The 7,613-nt window shown below is 49.1% G+C and overlaps 1 protein-coding gene across 1 annotated transcript in view; it reads left to right on the top strand.

Annotated features, from left to right (window-relative positions):
• The first annotated feature begins 4,057 nt into the window (after positions 1 to 4,057).
• Positions 4,058 to 7,613, top strand: part of CTDP1 (CTD phosphatase subunit 1) — a 98,937-nt gene continuing 95,381 nt past the window's right edge. The window contains exon 1 of the mRNA XM_059851185.1: positions 4,058 to 4,168. The gene's annotated coding sequence lies outside the window, so the exon portion shown is untranslated. The remainder of the gene's footprint in view (positions 4,169 to 7,613) is intronic.

Here is a 7,613-nt window from a genome sequence, read left to right as displayed (position 1 = left end):
GCTGGAGTCCCTATCTTTCCTGGCTGGATTGCTGCCGCGAGTCTCCCGTCCTGCGTAGGGAGCTGTCTCCACCACGGAGTGGAGCAGTCGTCCCTAGGCACTCTCTGGGTAACCCAAGCCTAAGGGAGTGCCCCCTACTGCAAGCAGCGTGCTGGGTGCTTGCCGGGCGGCTGTGAGGGTTGAGCCCTCTTCTGAGACCCCTTGCTGCTTCAACCTGCGGTACCTAGTGGTACGCCAGTTTAAAAAGGAGTACACTGCCGGGCAGTGGTGTAGTTTTATCACCAAAGTCAACGCGGCTGCCACTGTGGGAGGCCGGCCCTTGTCCCTTCCCCACGGTATCTTTTTGATTTGCGGAGACTGAGCATGGGCAGGCATTCCCTCTCGTCTCATTGGAGGGCCTTGTACTATCGGCAGGCTGTCGCTGTTTACCCCCAACTTTAACCAGATTGTTAATTGGAAAACCAAGAATGTCACACTTGATTCGGCCCGTCCCAAGAGGGACCTCCAAAATCTTAATTCAGACTGTGACTCTGAAATTATTCATTGGTTGAAACCAAAAGGAGTTGCGATCACCGTATTTTTGCCTTGGGTATCAGCAGCTAAGGCTCTAGGTGAATTGGCCCACCTAGAGTGTGGTGGCTAAACAAGCCAATCTTACTTCAGCTGCCTTATCGGACCTCCTGACCGACGAGGAAATCACAAGAAAGGCGACATTTCAGAATTGTGCTGCCATCAATTTCCTCCTCCTCCTACATAATCATTGATGTGAGTTTGAGGGCCTCTGCTGCCTCATTCTATCTGCAAAGGCCAAGGACGCGAGAGTCACCATCAAGAAAATGCAAGAAATGGTCCAAGTCATCAAGAAAGAGACGTCAGACTGGTTGGGGAACATTTTTTCAGGATGGGGCCTCTCCGGTTGGGTCGGATCAGTTTTAAAGACTATATTTTATGTTGTTTTAGTTGTTATTATCGTTTTGGTTGCTTCCTCCATTCTCTGGGGTCTGTTAAAAAGACTGATAAACAAAATGATGCCCCCATTGGACATTAACCAGGTGGTGAGCCTGGAGGCAGAAGAGTCATCCACTGAAGAAGACCACCACTCTTGGTTTGGGGACACTCAGACCCCGAGTTCAACGATTAAATTCAGTTCTCCCCTTTTTCTTTATTTTTTAAACAAAAAAGGGGGAGATGTTGTGTTGTGTTAAGCTGTTTTGTTTCCCCCTCAGTTTGTATGTGGATGGTTCTGTTTCCCCCCTTTAGTTTATATGGTTCAGGCTTGACTCACTCCGCCCCCCTACTCCCTGCCCATCACCCCCGCTCCTCCCATCTTACAATGTGTCCTTCCCTAGACTCCTCCCTGGTGCCCTGCCTGTCACTCGGCGCTCCCTCCCTTCCCTCTAGAAAGTTCTAGCTGGAGCGTTGGGTGATTGGCTCAGGGACCAGGGCCCCGCCCCTTATGTATTCCTATTGGTTTTCCCCCAATGTCACTCCCTCAAATACCGCTTCCCCTCTTTCCCCCTATTGGTCCTAATGTTGTCTCCACCCCTGTTCTCAGTGTCCTTTATAACCTGGTGCAAGCCAGGGGTTTTTGGCTTCAGCTCTGGGATTTCCCTAGCATTAAAGGCTACTACAACCCTCAGCTGGAGTCCCTCTCTTATTCTGCTGGATTGCTGGCGCGAGCCCCGTCCGTTACAGGGAGCTGTGTCCACTATAATGTGGAGCAGTTCTCCCTAGGCGCCCTCCAGGGTAACCAAGCCCAGGAGAGTGCCCCTCAGCTGCAAGCAGTGCTGAAGGCTTGCCGGGTGACGGGAAGGTACGAGCATTCCCCTGGGACTTCTCGCTGCTTCAAAGGAGGTGAAAAGATTTGGTGCACTTGCTAAACAAGAACTAGAGATGCTGAGGTAGTCGAGCATTCCCACAGAAGCTCAGAGAATCTCATTGCTCCATAGCAGGCTGCACAAGGTTTGGCACATGGCACGAGGCCTCCATCCTTGGCGTGTGGCCAAAGAGATAAAAATACCACGCCATGTGGCTGCCATGGGTGGGAACCAAGTCCATGGCATCTTTTGGTGGAGAACACACACCCTTAGGGACATCTCTGACCTCAGCTCCAGTGAGCCCTGCTGGCCATGTTAGGCTGTGCCTCTTCTGGGCCACATCCACGTCCAAACTTCTCCATGGATACGTCCACATCCAAGCTCCCCTCTGCCAGACATCCCTATTCCTGCTCCCTGCCCTGCCAGTGTTCTGCGGTGTGGGGCCAGCGCCATGGGGAGCTGGCTGCTCTGCCAGGCACGGGCGCTCTCCTCTTCCACCTGCCCTCTGAGCCAGGGGAGATACAGAAAGTGCTGCAGAGCTTCCACAGGCTCCTCAGAGTCCAGGCCTTGGGCAGCACCAGCACAGAGCAGAGTGATGTGGCTGTCCAAACGTGTTCTGCAAAGGTGCAGCCTCACCTCGGCTGCTGTGTGCAGTTTTGGGCACCACAATATAAAAAACATATAAAGCTCTTATAGAGTGTCCAAAGGAAGTCCACAAGGATGGTAAAGGGTCTTGAGGGGAAGCTGTATGAGGAGAAGCTGAGATCACTTGGTCTACTCAGGATAGAGGAGACAGAGGGGGGACTCAGTCCATAGCTTCCTCTCAACATGAAAAGGAGGGGCAGGCTTTGATCTCCTCTCTGTGGTGACCAGTGACAGAACCCAAGGGAATGGCCTGAAGCTGTGTCAGGGCAGGTTTAGATTGGTGCTCTGGATTTTACTGGGGTAGAGTTGACTTCATTCACAGTGGCTGGAACACGACTGTGTTTTGGATATGTGCTGAGCACAGGGTTGATAATTTAGAGATGTTTTTGTTATTGCTGAGCAGGATTTGCACAGAGCCAAGGCCTTTTCTGCTTTCCATACTGCCACACTGGCAAGGAATGTGGAGGTGCTTGGGAGGAGACCCAGCCAGGACAGGTAAAGTGACCCCAACTGACCAGAGGGATATTCCAGACCACACGACTTCACGGTCAGTAAATAGAGTGGAGGGAGGAATGAGGAAGGGGGGACATCTGGAGTGATGGTGCTTGTATTCCCAACTTGTTACATGTGATGGGGCCCTGCTCTCCTGGGGATGACTGAACATATGCCTGCCCATGACAGGTAAAACAATTCCTGGTTTTGCTTTGTTTGTGCACATGACTTTTGGTTTTCCTGTTAAACTGTCTTCATTTTAACCCATGAGTTTTCCAGCTTTTACCCTTCCAAGTCTTTTCCCAGTTCTGCTGGAAGGACAGTGAGAAAGTGGCTGCGTGGGGTGTGGCTGCTGGCTGGGGCTAAACCAGGACAGTCGGATAATAGAAATATAAAAGGGTCTTCACCCAGAGGATGGCTGAGCACTGCAACAGGCTCCCCAGGGACGTGGTCACACCACAAGGCCTGACAGAGTTCAAGAAAGGCTCGGACCACGCTCTCAGGCACATGATGTGATTCTGCGGGTGTTCTGTGCCGGGCCACGAGTCGGACCCGACGATACCCACGGCTCCGAACTCTGGATATTCCCCAATTTCGCTTCTGTGACGCCGCTCGGGGCAGGCGGGCGGGGCGCGGGGGCTGCCGGGAGCCGTAGTTCCTCCCCGCGCCGCCCCGCGGGCCGGGCCGCCCGCGCCTGTGCCTTTAAGCGCGGCCGGACGTGTGGTGCGGCGCCTGCGCGGAGCCGCCGTGACCCCGCCGCCGTCGGCGATACCGGTGACTGTCGGGGCGTCCCGAAGCCCCCCGGCGGCGGCAGCGCCAGGTCCGGCCCCACTGCGGGCACCGCCGACTCACCCTCCGCCCCCGGCCGGGGCGATGGAGGAGCGGTCGGAGCGGGACGGCGGGCTCGGCGCGGACGGCCCGGCGTCGGTGACGGAGATCCGCGCTCCCGGCCCGCGCCCGCTGCGTCTGCTGGAGTGGAAGGTGTCGGTGGGGGCGGCGGTGCAGATCGGGTCGGTGCTGGCGCTCTGCGCCCCGCTGCCGCCGCCGCCGCCCTCCCCGCGCCCCGCCGGCCCCGCCGCCGCCCCGCTGCCGCCCGCCGCCAGCGGCGCCTCCGCCCGCCCGCAGCGCGGCGGCCCCGAGCGCAGGCTGCGCGCGGAGCGGCCCGGCGTGGTGCGCGAGCTCTGCGCGCGGCCCGGCCAGGTGATCGCGCCCGGGTGAGTGCGGGCCGGGGGCGGGCGGGCGGCCTTGGCGGGACGCGGCTTTCGCGCTTCTTCCGAGGGGCCGGGCCCGGCCCTGCTCACAAAGCCAAGGCCCTTCCTCCGGGGCTGTGCGCAGGGAAGCTGCTGTGCGAGGAGGAGGAGGAGGAGGAAGCGGCCGGGGAAGTGCCGAGGGTTCGCGCTGCACTCCCATGTTTCAGGGCTGAGCTCTTCGCTGTGAGCTCTGTCTCAGGCAGCAGAGCGTCCCTCCCGCTATGTCGGGGTTCTGTAAACACTGCGCTTATTGGAAGCACTACTTGGAAATCACAAAATCACAGAATGAGTTAGATTGAAAGGGACCACAGTGGGTCATCTGGTCCAACCTCGCTGCTCATGCAGGGTCGCCCTAAGGCGTGTTGAACGGGATTGCATCCAGATGGTTCTGGGGTATCTGCAGTGAGGGAGGCTCCACAGTCTGGGGAACCTCTTCTAGAAGTTGTTCCCCGTGTTCAGGTGGAACTTCCTGCGCATCAGTCTCTGCCTACTGCTTCCTCTCCTAATATACTCTTCTTAGTTTAGTGGTTAGGTTGGTGAAAACTCGGGGAGCAAACAGATCGTTTTGTGCTCCATAGAAGGAATTTTAATGGAAGCAACAGTGCGGCAAGACATTTAAAAATTATTAAGTACCTTACACGTAATATTGGCAGTCTAAATCTTTTTAATACTGTCAATGTTTTTATGTATGAGACTTCACAAATACACGCAAGATTTTATCTTTCAGAAGAGCAAGGGACTAAAAAAGACTTTTTTCTCCTATAGTTTAGCAATGGGTTTTGTCTTGATAAGGCTGAATGTTCGTTGACTTTTAAATTCTTAAATGCCTGATAGTGGGGCACTCAGATTTCTAGGTTGAGTTGGGCGAATAGCCTGCTACCCTGTACTTTAAGCAGATTTATTCTTTCTCAGCAGGAAACTAGTTAAGCAATCTACTTCTTCTGTTTTATGACAGCAAGCTATTTACTTTGCAGTTCTCTTGATTTTTAGGGAGCAACCAGGCCTAAACTTTGTTGATTGAAATTCACTAGTATATGCAAAACATCTGTGTGTGGGGGTGTTCTGAAGAGTTCAAGAAGAAAACAGTCTGATGCATTTTTATATCAGTCAGTCATATAATGTGCTCCTGAGGAGGTGCAAGCTGTGTGTTTCTTGCTATAGAGATATCTCTTTATGGGATAAGATGGTGGCTTTCCTTTTGTGCTGCACCAGCATTTTGCTATTGCCCATGCTGCACCAGATGCAATCTTTAATACCTGATGTAGGACAAAGGTACTGTAAATGCTAGGTCAGACTAAAAAAGATCTTAAAAGTACAGACTGAGATTTTAAAATGCCATATGCATAATGAAATGCATGTTGCTAGCACTGAATAAAAGAGGAGATAACATTACTATTTTTTTCCATTGTGTTAGCTAAGCACTTGGAAGAAAAACCAAACTAAAAATATTGTAAGTGAAAAGTATAATCGATTTAAAGTAGTCTGGGTCTGCTGCTGATTTAGCAGCATTTTAGTTTTAGCTTTGCTCAATGTTAATTTCATGGACTGGAATGCACCAATTTTTATACTTTGTTCTTACTGGATTTGTCTAGTCATGAGTCATTTGGTTATAATTAGCAATTCCTTGCTTTAAGACAATTAGAAAAGAAACGGTGTTCTTTATTACCATTGTTCTTGGCTTCTGGAATATTTGTATCTTACACAACTGAAAGATTGTAGTTGATATTGACCATTACTAAGTGTTGTGCTTCTGGAATTCTGACTGTTCAGTCAGGTTCCTCTGTTGCTTGTTGCCGTGGTATTTACTGGGTGAGTGCAAGGGAAAAGTTCAAGTGAAGAGGTAGAATAAGCATGACCTAAGGGTAGTAAAACTGTTCAGCAATTGAAGACATAACTGCATTTCTTTGGTCACTTAAAAGTTTGTTTTGGCAAACATTTAATCTCTTGCCTGTGGCTTCCCATTTTGTGGCATTGAAATAATAACATTTCACTTACAGCATTTCAATATGTGTTAAGATTTTGCATTATTAAAACACAGGTGTGATTAAAGTAAATAACAGCTGAAATTTATTCGTCATCTGCAGAAGATGCCCCTTTTTGTAATCCAAACTATCCAGAATGGTAGGTGCCATGCTGCCTTTAGAAAAATGACCGTGGCTGATTTAGCACTGAATTCTCTTTGAACCAAAGATACTTGCAAATATTTGTCAGACTCTAAAACACTGTAGAAGTCATGTTTCTATTCAAAATATTTTTCCTTTTCATTAGAACCTGAGAACATAAGTTGATCAAACCTTTTTATTTGAGGATAAACAATATGAGTGGCTGAATTTTCTTCTTTGTCAGATCATAATAGTTCTGGAAATAAAGACATCATTTAGCAGAAGTCTCTCCCAATTAAGAAGACACATTTCCAACTTTTGGTTATTTTTCTTTCATATCAAGCATGAGATGGAATCTTTTGCTGTATGAAAGTAACTTTGCACATTTACAGCATTTAATTTTTTTGTAGTGCTATTACCCACTTTTTAGCATTGACAGGGGTGCAAGCTTTTCCCAGGGAAGAGCCCAAGGCATGCAGGTAGTAGGTAACTTTTGCTTATTCTGGCAGAGGTAGGCTTGCCCCACATGTCAGACTGGAACTTGAGAGAGAAAAGTGTCTAACCTTTTAGGACTGTAAATAACAGGGAGTACAGGAAGCAGTTAATGAAAGGCCTTTGATGTTAATGAAGCATAATTTTGATGGGTAGCAGGAGCAACAAATAAAATGCCAAAAATCCTGCTCTGCTCTGTGTATTATTAGTGCCAGTTAGCCATCAGGGTTAATCATTCTGAAGGTGCTACAGGTATGGCAGGATTCTGGGTTGGGTCTGTATTAATGCTTTATGCAAATATTACATAAGCATTTCTAATATAAAATGATTGCCCTACTGATGGGACAGACTATTGCAAGTGTCTTGTTTGGTTCACATTAGAAGGGTCTTCTGAAATATTTATTACCTGTATATTTAATCTGGGTATCGTATCTTTGTGTCCTACCACATACCTTTATTAGCAAAAATTCACGTTCTTCTACAGAGTACATTTGTGTTGTAATAAAAATCTTGTTTCAACTATCTGGATCCTAGTGAAGCAATACTTGTTGATTTTGGTTTTGGAGAAGACAGCAGGAAAGAGGTGGAGATTTGTTCTCTAAAACTCTAGATTTTTGTGTCATTGCTTGGTTGGGGTTTTTCTTGTGCCAGAAACCTGATTATATATTTTTAGAAGAATATCTTCTTTTGGTTATCTAATGCCACATAGGCTCAGGGGCTAGTTTAAGGTCAGACCCCAGTATTATGCATCTTAGTCTTCCGGGGGGGAAAAATGCTAATGAATTGCAGTTTATTTTGAAGTGGTGACACTTTTA

The sequence above is a fragment of the Haemorhous mexicanus genome, chromosome 1 (genome assembly GCF_027477595.1).
Source record: "Haemorhous mexicanus isolate bHaeMex1 chromosome 1, bHaeMex1.pri, whole genome shotgun sequence".
NCBI classification, from domain to species: domain Eukaryota; kingdom Metazoa; phylum Chordata; class Aves; order Passeriformes; family Fringillidae; genus Haemorhous; species Haemorhous mexicanus.
This window is presented reverse-complemented; position numbering and strand designations above follow the sequence as displayed.